Source organism: Lissotriton vulgaris, chromosome 8 (genome assembly GCF_964263255.1).
Source record: "Lissotriton vulgaris chromosome 8, aLisVul1.2, whole genome shotgun sequence".
Lineage (NCBI taxonomy): Eukaryota > Metazoa > Chordata > Amphibia > Caudata > Salamandridae > Lissotriton > Lissotriton vulgaris.
The window spans coordinates 61,400,031-61,419,210 of NC_141696.1; the positions used below are offsets into that span (position 1 = coordinate 61,400,031).

The following is a 19,180-nucleotide window of genomic DNA, read 5'->3' on the forward strand; positions in this document are numbered from 1 at the left end:
TTATGACTCAGCTCGCGCCCGAGCTCTCGCTCCCATCGGTCCCGACCGGGGTTGTGAATGTGAAATGAGGGGGGCTGCAGCATTTTATACAGGTCTGAGATCAGTTTGGCGTCCGACGTGCGAGTGATCAACCAACGCTCATACTCCGTGATTTCCCGGTGTGCTACGTCGCGCACCTGAGGTTGCAGCGCCCAGTGGCGCACCTGCAGGTATCGCATTCGTTCCGCTTCGGGGAGTCCATAATCCCTCCTCAAGTCCTGGAAGGAGACAACTCCCTCAGGGGAGTACAAGTGGTACAGAGTGCAGCAGCGGGCCACTCGCCAACGCTCATAGGCACCCAGTTCCATCCCCGGGCCGAAGTCAGGATTGCTAATGAGCGGCGTGAAGGGAGAGGGGAAGGTAGTTAGCCCGCATCTGGCAGCCACCGAGTCCCACGTCTGAAGTGGGACCCGCGTTACCAAAGACGCGTAAAGATTGGGGGGCCGATGGGCTCGCCTCAAGAATGGCACTTCCTGCAGCGTCCCACCCGCCACCGCCTGATCCTGGAACAGCCAATGCTTATCAGACTCCCACCTGCTCCATTCCACAAGATATCGGAGCTGAGCGGCCTGAAAATATTTCCGCAAGTCCGGTATCCCCAGCCCACCGGATTCCGGTGATAGCATAGCGATGCCCCTCTTGATCCTCGGCCTGCGACCCTGCCACACGAACCGCGCAATGGCAGTCTGAATCTCCGCAAGCCACCCCGCAGGAGGATGGAGCGGTAATGCTCTAAAGAGGTAAAGCACCTGAGGCAGGAGGGTCATCTTCACTGCGGCCACCCTACCCAGTAGCGATAGCGTGCCTTTATCCCACCGGCCCAGCTCCTCCCTGATTTTCGTGCCCAGAGCTGCGTAATTGGCCGTGACCATCTCCGGGAGGGAGGGCGCCAACAGGATTCCCAAGTACGGGATCCGGTCCTTGGACCAGCTCAGAGGGTAAAGCCTCTGCAGTTCCACTCTAGTGGCAGCAGTTAGCGAGATGTCTAGGGCGGCTGACTTGCCCAGGTTCTCCTTGAAGCCCGCTACGTCAGCGAATAAGTTCAGTTCCTCCACACAGGCCGGTAGCGATCTCCGTGGGTCATCCAGCGTCAGAATTACATCATCCGCGTACAGGCTAATCGCGTGACGAAACCCACCCATCTGGACACCGACAATGTCAGGGTTCTGCCTGACCCTCTGTGCAAATGGCTCCATGTACAAGGCAAAGAGCAAAGGGGAGAGCGGGCACCCCTGTCTCGTGCCCCACTCAATGGGGAAGGGTCGAGAGCTACCGCCGTTCACTCGGACCGTCGCAGATGGGAACCGGTAGCAATTGAAAATCAGATGGCGGAACTTCTCCCCTATCCCGAATTTGCATAGGACCTTCTCAAGATAGGGCCAGTGCACCCTGTCAAAAGCTTTTTCCGCGTCTATGGACAGGAGCATCCTCTCTCCAGGGATCCTGGAAGCCTTCTCAAGAATGTGTGCCACCCTCTTCGTATTATCTACCGTTTGCCTACCGGGCACGAAGCCCGCTTGGTCCCAGTCCACCATGCCGGGGAGATGCAACGCCAGGCGCGCAGCTAAGATACTGGTGAACACCTTCAAATCAGTGTTCAGCAGCGAAATGGGACGATAGGACCCGCAGGCAGTCCTATCCTTGCCTGGCTTAGGGATCACTGAGACCGTGGCCTGGAGAAATTCAGAGGGGATGGCTCCCGGGTCTGCGAAGGAATTAAAGAGGCGAGTCAGCAAAGGCGCCAGTTCTTGACAGAAGGTTTTGTAAAACAGCGGGATGAAGCCATCCGGTCCCGGGGCCTTGCCCAGTTTGAGCCGAGATATCGCCGTGATCACCTCCTCGACACGTATGTCGCGCTCCAAATACTGAGCCTGATCCTGTGTCAGCGACGGGAGCGAGACCGAGTCCAAATAGTCCCCCTCAGTCTGGGCCGATGGGGGCTCCCCGGAGTAGAGGTCCGCATAAAAGCCTCGGAAGACGTCCGCTATGTGCTCATCGGTCGTGACCCTGCCTCCGGCCGGGTCCACTAGTTCCGTCACTCGGTGCTGCAAGTGCTGCACCCTGAGTTTGTTAGCCAGGAGCCGCCCACATCGATCGCCTCCCGTGTAATATTTGTGCTTCAGGCGGAGCACCGCGTACTCCGCCCGATCTGTGTCAAGGGCCGCCAGGAGTTTCCGCGCCGCCTTCAGCTGCCTCCACACCCTGGGGGCCCCTGTCCTGTGATGAACCTGCTCCAGCTCCTTCACCTGCCGAGTAAGCTCATCTCTCTTGAGTTGTCGGTCCCTATTCTCTGCAGCGGAAATCGCGATAAATTCGCCTCGGAGCACGGCCTTTAGGGCTGCCCACTGCGTCGCGCGGGAAGTATCCCCATTATCGTTCACGGTCCGAAAAGCCAAAATGGCCGCCCTGATCTGATCCACCACCGACCGCCTATGCAAAAGCGTGTCTCGGAGCCTCCAGACCCCCCTCGGCCGAGCCACCGGCGGGAGAGTAAAAACGCCCTCCACCGGAGCATGGTCAGAAAGAGAGAGGACCCCCATGTCCGCATTCGAAGCCAAAAGGAGCAGTGGGCCCGACACTAGGAGATGGTCTAAGCGCGCATAAGATCTGTGGGCGTGCGAGAAGTAAGAGTATGCGCGGGTGGTGGGGTGGAAGCGGCGCCACATGTCATGCAGGTCCAGCTCCGCAAGTCGAGTTCGAATCGAGCCCGAAAGCTCACCCGACTGATGGCGCCGCTGCACAGACCTATCCAGTGCCCCGTCGAAGACCAGATTCAAATCACCCCCCAACATTATATGCCTATCAGATGTGGATGCAACGTCATCCAAGGCCCTGTGTAAGAAGTGGTCCTGATGTTCATTCGGGCAATAAACGGAGCCTACAGTCAGTGTCAAGCCCCCCACCTTAATCCTATATACTAGTAGTCTCCCTTTCTGTTCCGCTACCTTGCTCACGACCTCACCCCTAAACCCTCTGGAAAACAAAATGGCCACCCCTGCCGTCTTGGAGGTACTCGAGGAGAATAGCTGTGTGGGGAACCTGGGGGTACGCATCCGCGAGCAATCCTTAGCCAGCAAATGGGTCTCCTGCAACAGGCAGATATCCGCTTGTGAGTTTTCCAACAGGGATAACACTGCCCGCCGCTTAACCGGATTATTCAGCCCTTTCACATTGAGAGTAAGCACCTTAAGAGCCATCAAAGAGGGAGTTCAAGGAGCACATATCAAGAAGCAAAGCCCCGCTAGCAAACACAGAAGGCACCCTTCGAGGCCTCAAAACAAAGCAACTTTGAATCAGCCACTGGCACAGTACAGTCCCCGAACCCCAACACCCCACAACCAAAAGACCCCCTCTCCCCTCTACACCACCGAATCCACACCACCCCCCACTACTGGCCCCCCCTCTAGGTCCCAAAGTCAAAACATCTGCCCTCCCGCCCCAACTCCATTCCCCGCTTCCCAAACTTTTCAAAAAAGACATTGTCCCAGTCCGGCCCGAATCGGGCAAGGCCGTGGTAAGTCAACCCAGTGGACGTCCAGCCACCACCTCCAGCACTCGCCCTACCTCCCAGCCCACCCCCCGGATCCCCGCACCTGCAAGAAGAATGAGCTAAAGAAGACTCCCCCCGGAGTGAGTTCAGGCCGTCAAGGCCACTTCGCCGTTCGCCGCCACCCTGGAGGCCTCCTGGATGGCGGCCTCCATATCCGCCCGGATTGCAGGTGAACCTGGGCGCTCCGCCGGAGAAGAGGCACCCCCCCCAGCTTGCTGCCATCCATTACGAGTGCTGCGCCTCCGGCGTGGGGCTGGGGTATCAGTATCCGATGCAGTGAGGCCCAACACCGCGCAGACATCCTGAAGGGACCGAAGCTGATGCAAGACACCGTTCCACCTGAAGATCAGACGGAAGGGGTGCCCCCAGGAGTACTGTGTCTCGTGCTCTCGAAGGAAGTCCGTGGCGATCTTGAAGGATTTCCTCTTTTGTAGAGTGACTGTGGATAAGTCCTGGAACAGGGTCACAGGGTGGTCCCGGAATCGGAAAGGTTGCTGCCCTCGTGCCTCTCGGAGGATCCGTTCCTTCAAAGGAAAGTTCGGGAGGAAGGCCAAGATGTCCGAAGCGGGCGCCGTGGCTCTGCGGGGGCGACCCACTCGATGTGCCCGGTCAATGCGAATCTGAAAGTCCTCCGACTCTCCCAGGATCGCACGGAAGAGGGCCACCAGATATGCAGTCACGTCTTCGCCCTCCTCACCGGACGGCACACCGCGGACCCGTATGTTGTTTCGCCTGGACCGGTTCTCAAGGTCCTCGGCGTGGGCCTGCAGCTCAATCTGTTGCTCCCGTAGCCGTAGGACCTCCTGCTGCAGATGGGTGATCTCCTCATCCCTGGAGTGACCAGCCTCCTCCACCGTGTTCACCCGGTCCCCCAGGGAGTCCTTCTCTCTCCTCACTTCGCGGACCTCCCCGGCTACCTCGCGCTTGAGTGTTTGGAAGTCCTCCCGGAGGGAACTAAACAGGGACTCGAGAAAAGACCTCGTCACCGGGGGCTCTCCACCTTCTGCCCCCCTGGTCGGTGCCGGGGAGGTCGCGGCAGGCTGGGCACCTCCACTGCGTAGGGCATTTCGTCCCAGCATTTCCGGCAAGGTCCGGTCGCCCCGTCGTTGCCCCCTGGCATTCGACATTGTAGATCAATAGCGGACACTGAGGCTCACTGGATTGCAAAGAAAACAGCTATATGCCAGCCGGGAGCTGCCCACACAAAGAGCACCAGGAGGGCCGAGCGACCCGGCCGAGCTCCACAAAATGGCCGCTCAATAGGATCGAGGGGACAACGCCCAAGATGGAGACCCTCCCTTCTTCTCCGACCCGAGATCCAAAAATTCGGCCAGCGAGCCAAGTCACAATGCAACGTTCGCCGGGGTCCACTGCTTCAGGGTAATATCCACCCCGAGAGACTCGTTCCACAGTCCCGCACAGATAGCTAGCCGAGGCGGTCTCTCCAGCGGGCCTCGTCAAGCCACGGGCTGGCGCAGCGAAGTGATGCCGACTCCGCCTCCGCTCTGCACCTCCGCTCCGTTCCGCTCCGTTCAGCTGCTGTCAGACAACTCCGAGCCGTTCGCGGAGCCGACGCCGGCTCCCCCTTCAACAGTTCATGCACCGCTGCGGGCTTCAAACCTCGGAGGCCGGGCGCTCCGTCACGCTCCGGGGATTGGGAGACTCGCGGCTTCCAGCTCTAACTCGGGCCGTTCAGCGGGCTTCGATCCGGGCTTCCCCGGCCAAAATCTCGTCTCCGACGGCGCAAACCAGGCTCAGCAGGCTCCCTACACCTCTACCGTAAGCACTAGGCTCAGTTGCCGCTTGACCCGGGGGGGAGTCTGCGGTTCCAGGCGGTGCAGGAATTCAGGGGTCCGGGAGCTCTCGGCAAGTGCGACCGCTCAGCCCGCCATCTTGGCCACGCCCCTAGAATGTTTTTTAAACTAATATTGATTTTGTTCACTATCAGGCTCTGCCTCCGAGACTAAAGAAGATTGCAGAGATGACAAGAGCATATATGACAGTCTCCTAGCTGGTCAAATATAGAGTGTCGTAAATGAGAAGGGAGTAGGTGAATGAGCTCATGGGGAACAGGCTATGTTTATTGGTTATCAGTGTTTAACCCTGGAGTTAACTTTGCTTGTTCACGTTACACATCTTCGCCCATACTGTGATTCCTGGATCGGCAGGCGACTATTGGGACACTCTCAGGTAATAGTCACCATGAAACTTTGCTTTATTGTTCTAGAGCTTTTGGTGGTACAATTATGAACATATTCGTAAGATGTTCTAATGCTTTTTGTTACAATATGCTGCTGAATCACTGTCAATCTTGTCTTGTAAATTGAAGGAAAGAATCCTTAGGGATGTTATTGGAGAGTGCCCAAAAATATTTAAAAAAATTAAATACTTGCTGTCAGCATTATTTCATGGCTGCTCCCCAGAATAACCGCAGTGGAACAGGGTCGGGGATTTCCTGGATCCGCAATATTCTGTAGTGCGACGGTCTACAATGGCATATCTCTGCGGGGCTGATTGTTGACATGGCCGCTCTTGGGTGAGGGAAAGCAGCGTTCTCTTGTGATGTGTTCTCACCTGCTGGCCAGGCCTAGGATTACACCAGAAGTGACAGCACCTAGTGGGAAATCCAAGTGCTGAGTTCACAATTACACCTTCTCCACTGGAATGGGAGAGCTGTCAAGATAACACCTTCCGAGTAAGGAAGAGCAATGTGTCCTCATGATGGGACTTTGAGTGTTGGTGATGTAGTATTTATTATATTGATACTTTTTGGCTGGTCCTGGCAGCCATGTCTCCTGGGGGGCTGGCCTGGGAGGCTTGGTCTTGCCTTTATGTTCAGTCACGTTCATAAACAATTAGTGTAGGGTATCACTGTCCTGCTGCTTCTGTGTGGTCAGTGTTTTCATTCCCTATTCAGTAATACTCCCAACTTGCATGATGAAATTTCTGGCCTCATTCTACCTTCTTGCTCCCTCCATGCTGGAGGAAGGGGAGGCCACCAGCTAGTCCGACGAGCCATTCACGACCACACGCTGTTGTCCCTCTGTTCGCAGGTGTGTCCAAGCACATTAGCCAGCTGCAAGACTGCAATGCAATAATATAGTGCTTACCGGGGGCTGTCCCCCTCCCCCTTCTGACAGAAGGGTGGGGGTAGATAGATTGTATACATCTCCTGAGACGAAACAGCCACTTAGTTAAAATCCGATTTGAATGATGAAGCCCACCCTCTACCTTATGGGTACACCTGTGCTGCTCCAATGCCCACCCTCTATCTTGTGGTATACATGTGGCTCTAAAGCCCACCCTTTATCTTGTGGTATACATGTAGCTCTCGAAAGCCCACCCTCTACCTTGTGGGTACACCTGTGCTGCTCTAAAGCCCACCCTCTATCTTGTGGTATACATGTAGCTCTCGAAAGCCCACCCTCTACCTTGTGGTATACCTGTGATGCTCTAAAGCCCACTTTCTACCTTGTGATATACCTGTGGTGCTGTAAAGCCCACCCTCTGCCTTGTGGAATACCTGTGGTGCTCTAAAGCTCACCCTCTACCTTGCGGTATACCTGTGGTGCTCTAAAGCTCACCCTCTACCTTGTTGTATACCTGTGGTGCTCTAAAACCCACCCTCTACCTTGTGGTATACCGGTGGTGCTCTAAAGCTCACCCTCTAGCTTGTGGTATACCTGTGGTGCTCTAAAGCACACCCCCTACCTTGTGGTATACCTGTGGTGCTCTAAAGCTCACCCTCTACCTTGTTGTATACCTGTGGTGCTCTAAAACCCACCCTCTACCTTGTGGTATACCTGTGGTGCTCTAAAGCTCACCCTCTGCCTTGTTGTGTACCTGTGGTGCTCTAAAACCCACCCTCTACCGTGTGGTATACCTGTGGTGCTCTAAAGCTCACCCTCTGCCTTGTTGTGTACCTGTGGTGCTCTAAAACCCACCCTCTACCTTGCGGTATACCTGTGGTGCTCTAAAGCTCACCCTCTACCTTGTGGTATACCTGTGATTCTCTAAAGCTCACCCTCTACCTTGTGGTATACCTGTGATTCTCTAAAGCTCACCCTCTACCTTGTGCTATACCGATGGTGCTCTAAAGCTCACTCTCTACCTGGTGCTATACCTGTGCTGCTCTAAAGCTCACCCTCTACCTTGTGCTATACCTGTGGTGCTCTAAAGCTCACCCTCTACCTTGTTGTATACCTGTGCTGCTCTAAAGCTCACCCTCTACCTTGTGCTATACCTGTGGTGCTCTAAAATTCACCCTCTACCTTGTGCTATACCGGTGGTGCTCTAAAGCTCACTCTCTACCTTGTGCTATACCTGTGCTGCTCTAAAGCTCACCCTCTACCTTGTGCTATACCTGTGGTGCTCTCAAGCTCACCCTCTACCTTGTTGTATACCTGTGCTGCTCTAAAGCTCACCCTCTACCTTGTGCTATACCTGTGGTGCTCTAAAGCTCACCCTCTACCTTGTTGTATACCTGTGCTGCTCTAAAGCTCACCCTCTACCTTGTGCTATACCTGTGGTGCTCTAAAGCTCACCCTCTGCCTTGTGGTGTACCTGTGGTGCTCTAAAGCTCACCCTCTGCCTTGTGGTATACCTGTGGTGCTCTAAAGCTCACCCTCTACCTTGTGGTATACCTGTGATGCTCTAAAGCTCACCCTCTACCTGGTGCTATACCTGTGGTGCTCTAAAGCTCACCCTCTACCTGGTGCTATACCTGTGATGCTCTAAAGCTCACCCTCTACCTGGTGCTATACCTGTGGTGCTCTAAAGCTCACCCTCTACCTTGTGCTATACCTGTGATGCTCTAAAGCTCACCCTCTACCTGGTGCTATACCTGTGGTGCTCTAAAGCCCACCCTCAGCGATGCCATCATTAGGAGCACTTGTTGGGGCTGTGCAACCATTCTCTGGTGTACCTGTCAGGCTCTATGGCCCATTCTGCATTCTTGATTAGATTCACAGCCTATTCTCTTTGTACTTGTGGGTCTCCACAGCAAGGTGTACATTTGGAGCTCCACAGCGCACCGGCATGTACACTTGTGGATGTTCTACAGTGCACCAATAGACATGATTGGGGCTCTACAGTCTATTACAAAAGACATAGGTCCCTACAAAAAGAACATACGAGTATAAGCATAGAACTACAATTAGACCTGTGTTAGTATATATCCAAATGGAAAAGATTGTATTTATTTAAACATACAGTAAAAAAAAGAGCCAATTCATTAACAATCCAGTGGGTAAAACGTGGCGGGATATCACAGACTTGCCATTCGCAGGATTGTTCCAAGCACCCAGAATGCTGATGATAATCTGCTGACGCTTCTGTTACATGTCAGCAAAAGGTGCATTAACTTTTTGAGCTGCCCTACTGGTTCTAGTAAAGACTGCTCATACTGAATAGTGACAACAGAGGCTGCACCAGTGTTGCGTTAAACATGCAAGGAGGACACCAGTGGAATCTTAGCTAGAGGTGTGCAGTGCGATGAAGGCTGTTAACCTGATAGCAGCAGGTCTATTTCTACAAATATGCTGTGATTTAATAATTACGAGCCTGATGTACTATTCCAAATCAAATAACGGGGGTGGGAACTGCCAAGCCATGCCTTCTCTGGACCGGATTCAAGCTTCCTAGGACAGGTTTCTGGCATTACAGCCATCTTCAGCCAGGCTTGCTTGAATCCAGTGGCAAACCGGTCCCCGGAAGCTTGTTTCCGGTCCAGGAAAGACATGGCTTGGGAGTTCGGGCTAAACTGTTCCCATGAGGCACAGGGTCAGACTGATTTGCATATAGCCATGTCTGAACTGGGGTGGCAGAGTGGGCTAAAGAACGGTGATGGATTAAACCCAGATCTGTTGACTGGGTGTGAGTGTTTGGTTCAGATGCTCCGTCCATCACCCCCCCCCCCCCCCCCCTTTTGTACAGCCTGTAAGGAACAGCAGCCCACCATCCCTGTATTTACTGTCTGAAACAGGAAACATTTTTTTAGGTCTCGCCCACAGACCGCTTCATTTATTAATTTTTTAAGTTTTCAAAAGCGCTCATCTCCTCAAACGTCATGGAGCTCGATCATCACAGTAAGAGAATAAAATAGTGTGAAAAAAGCCACTTTCTCAGCATTTCTCGAATACTATGTTATTAGAAAGGAGACATTGGTACACAGTTTGGCAGGCAACAAATTTAGGAATTTTGCGCCAGGTGGGGATTTGACAGTGAGGATGGACCATAAGTCGTTGAAGGAAATCTTTACCAAAAATGGGTTGGATACAGTTTTAGGAAGAGCCTAGAAATGTGTTATTGGGATGCAAGAATGAAGCCTCTGTGTTGATTATATTGCACCCTGGATTGTCTGTAGTCTCTGATCAAATATATTCTAATTTAAGTGAGGAAGATGACTGAACAAATGGAAGTGTTTGTTGTTACCAGTGGCTGTAAAGAACACTGGCAAGGACGGGTGGCAGGGTAACTAAAGTAAACAGAATGTTGGGTAAAGAGTCTCCCAAGAGCACACAAGGAGTCCGAGGAGAAAGTGGATCCAAAGGTGAAGCTCTGCACAAGGGAACAAGAAAGTCCAAGATCAGAAAGAACAGGCACTCAAGGGGCAATTTGGCATTCAGATGAACACCCAGGACAGACGTGCATGGAACAACATCTATACTACTATTATAAAGAGAGAACTGTGTCCTTTGAGCCAGGTAAACTCGAAAAGTACACCACCAATCCAAACACCCAAGAAATCTTTGAAAACCTCAGGGCAAGCAGAAGGACATAGGCTATATAAAAATAAAAAATATACGTTGTTTAAATAATTAGGAATAAAAATAAAGTAGTCCCTTGCAAGTAGCGCCGGCCGTGACGTCTGCGTGATGACATCGGGAAAGAAACTGGGCGTTTTAGTATTGTTTCAGCAAAGGGGACTACTTTTTCTTCGTTTTATATCTGCCCCGTTTTTAAAAGGTAATGGCTGATGCCTGCAAGGAAACTATCGCTCTTACTAGCGAGAGTCTGTTTATTCGTATTTTATAGCTCTGGCAACACTGACCATCGGTCAAAAAACAGCAAAACGCTGAGGGAATCTCTCCGCGGGACTACAAAATGACATCACAGCGGCCATTTTTGTAGTTCCGCCGGCTCGCGATGTCAGTCCCTTCCTCATTGACAAGTGTGTTGAGTGTGAACGGGGCATGCTACAATCTCTGGCATGGAGGTGGGGTGGGATAGCGCTAAGACAGGGGTCCCTCCTAAGCAACAAGCAGAGAGGCTAACATTAATTAAACGAAGGGAGACCAAGCAGTGACCTGGCACGATAGCAATTTAAAGCTGATCTGGCTCACTTACACATGTTAACTATTAAGCGTGAAAACAGGGTGGATCACGTAACCCAGGCAGCACGCAAAACGGAGAATATTTGATGATCAGAACAGTAAGCAAAAAAACAGGAGAACTGAGGTGTGCACTGCAATCATTGCGATGTATTGGATACTTTTTCTACCCTACCTGTAAGCTGCACCCACAAAGAGAAAACGAACAGCAATTAAAACTTTAACGGAAAGGAATCACCACACGTGATATGCACATCCTAGAAACAGAAGGAACATTGTGAACTTTACAGACGGTTCCATTTAGCTGACAGACTTGAAAAGCAGTTGTTAAAGATACGTTACATATTTAACGATGTTCGAATATTTGTGTAATATGTGTTTAAGATCACGAGATTGCGTATAAGCTTTACTCTTATTTAAATTGCAATCAAAAGAACTAAATGGCAACGCAATGTTTAACATCATATGGGTGGGCGGGGTATAGTATCAAATGCCTGAGGTAATATGGAGCTTTGTTAGTGATAAGTACAAGTGGTAGAAAGATCTAGAAATAGATTGTAGGACGACATTCTGTTTATGGTGATTTAGAAAGAGGTGCATTATGGGTTATGGAGTCATTCACGTTCATTCAGTGATTAATGTAAGGCGCTGATAGGACTAACCAAAGAGGCGGGATGATGTCACATGGCTTTAAAACAGTGGAAACCTACGTTTGGTAATAGTTGCTGACAAAGGGAACCCTCTCTAGGATACATGTGAAAGAAGCAGTGAAGGTACGAACTTATGGCTAGAAGGCTGGAGTTGAAAGAGGGAGGGAGTGAAAGGTGGCTTTTGGATAAATGCAGGTTCATGGATGAGAAAAAGGAAAGTTAAGACTAATAAGCAATAAGCAACGGCGCGCTCAAGGAAATAGTCACGGTGGCATTTTACACCGCATTTTTAGAGGGAAAGCGTTGTGTGAAAGGGAAATTTGAATACATAGCACGCATTTATAAGCATGCATTTTCGAGTGAATCAGAGGGGGTGAAACCGTATGTTAATTGCGATCTCTTTCTATTGTAGTGAACCCCTGACGAAGGGCTTTCTAAACAGCCCGAAATGCATTGGGTACAACATTGATTAGCTACTGAGGATGTTTCTATGTGTTTTTACGTGTCCGGAAAAAGGCCCGGATGGGCATATCCACGGCATGAGAAGCTGAAAAACTCATTTGCATCTCACGTGTAAAAGAAATTGAGGAAATAAATGAAGTTTCATTATAACGTTGGAGTATTTTTGATGAACTATCGCTAAGAATTAAATAAATGTAAAAGATTGGGACAATCACCTTTCCTAAGCTGTGCACTGGGTCTGGAGTGTAATTACGCTCCATTTACACATGTTCACTTTCTATTTCAGCATCTACAGCGCTGAAGAAGCAGCAGAAAATAAACGGCATGCGTCTTTAAGCCTCCTGTCTGTTGTGTGTGCACGGAGGCCTGCGCTATTATGCCTGGAGTGGAGGAGAGGGCAGGCCTAATCCATGAAACCGAACCAGTTACCCCCAGGGAGAAAAGTGTAAGACTTGAGCCACACACAGGGCCTTATTTATGAAAAGTGACGCACCACTGCGTGAAAACAGCGATGCGTCACTTTTCACAGCGCACTCCTTGCGACACCAATGATGCGTCATATTTAAAGTATGACGCATCATGTCGCAAGGAGTTACAGATACGTCAGTATTTCTGACGTATCTGTAAGCGCAAAAGTGACGCATTGCTGGAGTGTGTCACAAAAGTGACGCAACTCCAGCAATGTGTCCTTTCACATGGGGAAAGCCCCATGTGAAAGGGCTTGCGTCTGTCTTACGCCTGCTGTGAGGCAGGCGCAAGATTTTGACGCAAAAGCGTCCTAAAAGTGACGCAGTGAAATCTGATAGATTTCACTGCGTCACTATTACGAGGCTTTTTGCGGGGGAACGCCCCCTCTGCATACATTATACCTGACGCAGGTATAATGTGGCGCAGGGGTTTAAAATGTGACGCATCTACCTAGATGCGTCACTTTTTAAATATGGCGCAACAAGGCGCACGTTTTACGCCGCCGATGGGTCACAAAAAGTAACGCATCAGCAGCGCAAAAGTGACGCAAGGCCTCATAAATGAGGCCCACAGTCTTTTTGTCAGAACACTAGAATTATGGTCAGGTTTCCACACTTAGGAACAAGCAGCTGGAGGACAGAAACAAGGTTAAAGCTTCATGTATGGGCCCACAGGTGCTGCTGCATCAGGCCTAGAAGTAACTCAACTAGAAAACCTTAGACAGTCATAGGCACCACTTCAAAATTAAGGACAAACTAAATATGGAGTCAGAGCGACCAGTGGCTAACAAAGAAAAATAAAATAACATTTCTTTCCCACCCACCACGTAAATTTTAAAATTATCACTTGATAAAACGAATTTAATTTTCATCAGCAGCCACTGCCACAACAGAGAACCTAAGTCATCAAGCGAGTTCAGTGTCCAGGAGGAAAACTGACCCGGACTGCCTCCTTCAGGCAGGGTTTACAAACAGTTGCTTTGTAGGCTAAAAATGAGCAATGACATTGACTGCTCTCTTCTAATCCCCTCCTGTCTCGTGACCTCGCTGGCTCTGGCCACAAGGGAAAGGAAAGAGCATTAAGTAAAGCTCAGAGAACAGGAATATGGTCAGTCACTGCTCTCTCTCTCTCACAAAGGTTTTTTATTTGACAAAGAATTCACCAATCCATACTAATATAATAAAGAGAGAGCCCAAACCTTTGAGGCGGGTAATCTCAGGAACCACAGCACCAATCACAACACCCAATACAGCGTTGGAAGTAGTCCCTTGTGGGCGTGTCTGCGTTGTGCTGTGGGTGTGTGCTGGTGGCGTGACAAACGCTGGGGGCGTGTGGTACGTTCCGCCCTTCATGCCATTTCTCATATCAAGTGCTGTGGGCGTGTGCTGGGGGCGTGGGCGTGTGCGGGGCAGGGGATTACGGAAAAAAAAGTGTGCGTTGTGCCCAATATTTCATTGTTTTTTCTTCCCAGGTTCAGTACATTCCAGCTCCGGGTGTCCACCCTGCTCCCTTTAAATACCCCTGCACCCATTCATCATACCCCACCCTTACTCCTTAAAATACCCCAACATCCTTAAACACTAACCCATCTTAACCCTATAAATATACCCTGTACCCCAAAACCCAAACCTAACGCTAAACCCTAAAAATCCCCCTGTACCCCAAAACCCAAACCTAGCCCTGAACCCTATAAATACCCCTGTACCTCAAAATCAAAACCTACCCCTGAACCCTAAAAATACCCCTGTACACCAAAACCCAAACCTAGCCCTGAACCATAAAAATACCCCTGTACCCCAAAACCCAAACCTACCCCTGAACCCTAAAATACCCCTGTAACCCAAACCTAGCCCTGAACCCATAAAATACCCCTGTAACCCAAACCTAGCCCTGAACCCATAAAATACCCCTGTACCCCAAAACCCAAACCTACCCCTGAACCCTAAAAATACCCCTGTACCCCAAAACCCAAACCTAGCCCGGAACCATAAAAATAACCCTGTATCCCAAAACCCAAACCTACTCCTGAAACCTAAAATACTCCTGTACCCCAAAACCCAAACCTACCCCTAAAAATACCCCTGTACCCCAAAACCCAAACCTAGCCCAGAACCCTTAAAATACCCCTGTACCCCAAAACCCAAACCTACCCCTGAACCCTAAAAATACCCCAATACCCCAAAACCCAAACTTAGCCCTGAACCCTAAAAATACCCCTGTACCCCAAAACCCATACCTATCCCCAAACCCTAAACCTACCCCTGTACCCCATATCCCAAAACTATATCTGAACCCTTAAAATAACCAAACACCCAAAAACATATACCTCAGTACCCCAAAACATATACCCCTATACCCATACTTACCTTACCCAAACATTAAAAAAAACATGCTTTTACCATTCATGCATTTACAACGAATTTCATTGTAAATGTATGCGTGGTAAAAGCATATAAAATGTAATGCTATGCGTTATAATGGCATTCCGGAGTCATGGTACTTTTATAATGAAAGTATGCGGAGTGATGGTATGTGGAAAGAAAGTTGCAGAATAATGGGTGTTTACCCTCCCCCGGTAAGTACATTGGTGGCACGGTGGCCCACATCTCCAGCAACATACTCATATTTTTTCATCACCGATTTGAAAAATGCACAGGTCTCTCTCATTGATGCCCAGCACCGACATACACTTTTAGACACACCTCCCACCACAAGTTCTAGAATTGCGAACTTTAGAGATGGGGAGATATGTTAGAATCTCGGCATCAGCTCAACATCCTGTGATTCCAGGCAAATCGCTTTGTCTCCCCGTGCCTACCACAAATCAATGTGTTCTTCTGTAATGTAAATTGTGCTCATGCCATGTTGTCGAGTTCGCGCTATATAATATTGCAAGGAAAATAAAGTAGGGAAACTCGAGTTCACACACTACTGAACGCGCACTCTTAAGTGCATCAGCAGTGCACTGTGAATCGGAGCGTTTCACAGGCCTGTCACAGATAAGAAATGCTATCAAAATGAAATCCTACGAAACAATATATTACTGGCCGGCAGCAATTCATACCCGGACAACGTCGGGACGGGCTGCTAGTTAACAATAAAGGGGATGTGGGGTAAAGCACTCGGGAGCTCTACACAGGAGGACTGAAGCTCAGTAAGTTCCTCATCCACAATTGCAGTTATAGATTTTGACTGCAAATATCCATATATTAGATACACATGCAAAGGCAGGGTCTGTGCAGCTGATACCTATGGTGATGTTATAAACATAACTATAAGACAGTACTCATGGTAGACAAGAAACACCACCTAGGTTGTCAGCTGTGTCCATAAATCCTGGCAATTGAACAGGAACACGCAAGGAGGTAATAGGAATGTAGAACTAAATACACAAACACGATAGACAAGGAGCTTGCAAGGAGGAGTGCTTAACAGGAAAGAAGAGAAAACAAAAGACACAGTTGGCAGAATGCAAGAAACAAACCACGCAAGGTAAATGGAAGCTAAAACAGCTGGAATAGGGAGATAGCAAACTAGAAACTGGAAATAAGGTAAATGGGAAGAAGGCAGGTCCTGGGGAAAAGGTTAATACAGAAGGAGTAAAAGTTCAAGGAAGCAGTAAATAGCCCCAAAATCAAGGAAACACTGAAGGCAGAGCTAGTACAAGGCACATGGAAACACTAAGGCTCAGGATTAACCATAGCTCAGGAATACTGGAAACTGGGATAGGAAAATCTTAGGAACCATGGGGTCAGTCAAACAGGAACACTGCTACAATAAACAACGCTGGACTAAAGGGACTGGGGCTTGAAAGTACTCACTATCATCACAAGCATCAGTTGTGAGCAGGCTATCACCTGCCAGTCGCAGGTGTACTGAATTCTTCCGCCCATCCTTGGCCTACCGGGGTGGAAATGAAGCATTGAGCAGGGAAATCTAGGTGCTGGAGTTTTTAAGCATAAGCAGAGTGGCTTCCACAAAACTCTGCATGGATCAAGAACCAACAACACAGGGAGTGAATTGTGACAGTAGTGCTATTATTGAGTTAGAGGGGCAAGGGGAGGGATGCCATCTTGAGAAAATAAACTGAATTGAACTAGCACACAATGGACATTTGGTTGTAAATAAGTCCAAGGAAAGATGGCTCTTGTCTTTTTTGGCCTGGCTTTGATTTGGGTGTGTTGAGAGCTCCGGTAGAGACAAAATTCTCTCCAGCCAACTTTATCCCTTCTTTAATGCTCTTATTAAATCTTTCAATAATCCTATAGGTTTGGGGTTGAAACAATACACTCCTTTGAGGTTTAATTACACAGTTATTAACAAATGACTCTATATCCTTAGACCATGGATGTGTCCCATTGTCAGGTAATATAGTACTGATACTGGGCTGCTTGCTTCTTTTGTACGGCATTATTCATACTTTGTTTTTAAATTACATTTAAAATGGCTTTCATCCATCTTGGAATGGTAAATAAATCAGATTAGTTGATTTCATTCACTAAATATACACCAGTGACCAATTACTGACATGGAAGTTTTGCGAGTAACCCATTTTTGGGGTTGAAACAATGCACACATTTAAGGTTTACTTCTGAATTTATCCAGAAATTACTACATATCCTTCGAATACTGATGAGTCCTATTGTCAGTTAATATGCTACTGATACTGAACTGCTGGCTTCTTTTATGCAGCATCACTCATACTTTGTATTCAATTACCTTAAAAAACATGACTGTTGGACATCTTGCAATGGTAAATAAAACTTTCAAATCATATGCCAAATGCTGCATTTATGCATGCACTGCCATGCACTAGAAGCCATTTGGGAATAATTATTCCCCCCACCCCCAATTTTAGCCTTTCAAAGGTGGGACCTTTGGGCTTTGTCATTGCTTGTTTTTAAAAGATGGCCATGTCCAATAATGTGACAAATGCTACTTTATAAAATCTTTCCATACATCCATCATTTCACCTTTCCATTTTTTAATACTTTCACGCTTTCATGCTTTCATATTTTCATCCCGCTAGCCATTCTTTCCCCATTCCACCAATCCATTGATTTTTCTGTTCACACATCTATCCATCAATTCACCAACCTAGCCATCCTTTCACATTCATCCTTTCATACCTCCATCCATCCACCATACTTCCAGCCATACCTCAATCCAGCCTTTATCAGTTGATTCCTTCATCTTTCCATCTATCCTTGAACATTTCCTTCCTTTGTTCTTTTAACTTCATTCTTTCCATCTTTCGTTTTGTCTTGCATTCTTTCTTCTCTGCCATTTTCATCTACACGCCTTTCTTTCTTTTTCTTAATTCACTTTTTTCGTTTTTTTACCTCTCTTCCGCTGTCTCTATTTCTTAGTCTCTGTGTCCTTTTTTCCATGTCTGCATAATTTCTTTCACTGAACATAAGTTTCGAAGACACACCCACTCAAGGGTTGTATGTCGGAACCACGCAGGCGTTAGTCACGCCTGACTTAACGCGGTCTGAACAACGAATGCATCTTTATATCGCAGGACAAGAGACAGAAGGTCAGGGCACTCAGGGCCTGCAGCGGTCCGTTTAGTATTTAAAAGTTTGGGCAAAGATAGTGCTGCAAAGAGCCGGGAACGTGACCTTCCCATGTCCCCACTCATTTGGAAAAGCCAAAAACACAAGATACAGATTAGCTCTACACACACCTATGATCGAAAATGCAGTTTCAAAAAGTACAGTAATAAATCATACTTAATGATTAAAGCACGAGAAAGAATTTCCCAAATGAATCCAATGAGTCTTCAGAAAACTGGAAAAAAATATCCTTCCTTTGTTCTTTTGTGTTATTATTCTTCAGACTTAATTTGCTCAAAACACAATACAAGATTCATAGCCTGAGTTTAATGAGCTATTGTCTGAATACCTTCAGAGAGAAAAGTTTATAACACAAATAAACATTGCATGTGACACAACTAGATTGGCACCCGGCACTGTGGTAATGCACACGTTAGCTACTAAAGCAGGGGGGTTCATGATGTCACTATCAGTTGCCACTCCAACTTTGAGAGTTGGTAACTTTTCAGTGGTTTGCAACCGCAATTGAGATCACAACCCATTGGTACATTTCTTTCTACCATGTCCCTTGTTTGTGATTTGGAAAGGGATGCAAACAGGTGTGGCTACTCCGCAATGGTGCAGGAGCGTAGCCCCACTGACAGAGCCATCAGCAAAAATATAAAATATTTCATTGTTTGATTTTCAAGCAGCTGGCTCAGCCAGCATGTGCAGGGAAGGTCAGGACCGGGGCATGGGATGCGGGTAGGAGTAGTGCTATGTGCACTCTCTAAGTGCACATATGTGTTTGGCCAGCGTCTCTGGCCAACCAAAAGACACATGCGCACTTAGGTTTCTCCAGCCCAGCTACATTGAGCAGCCTGGCTGGAGAATCCCCACAGGCTCCGTCACCTGAGCAGAGTGTCTTTTCAGCCTGCTCAGGCCAATCCCCCCACTCCTCTGCGCGGGGATCAGACAGGGAGTCTGATGCTGCCCCAGTGCCTGCTGGGACACGGAAGAGAAAACACACGGCGGGACGCAGCCAGAAATATAAGGTACTTTTTTTTTATTTTTTTTTTATACTCCCCTAACCCCCCCACCCCCCCCGTGCTCTCCCTCCCACGTGCCTCTGCCCCACTACCT

The 19,180-nt window shown here is 48.8% G+C and overlaps 1 protein-coding gene across 1 annotated transcript in view; it reads right to left on the bottom strand.

The window, feature by feature from the left end:
- Positions 1-19,180, bottom strand: part of LOC147693383 (protein NSUN7-like) — a 162,218-nt gene that overhangs the window by 15,657 nt on the left and 127,381 nt on the right. The window lies entirely within an intron of this gene.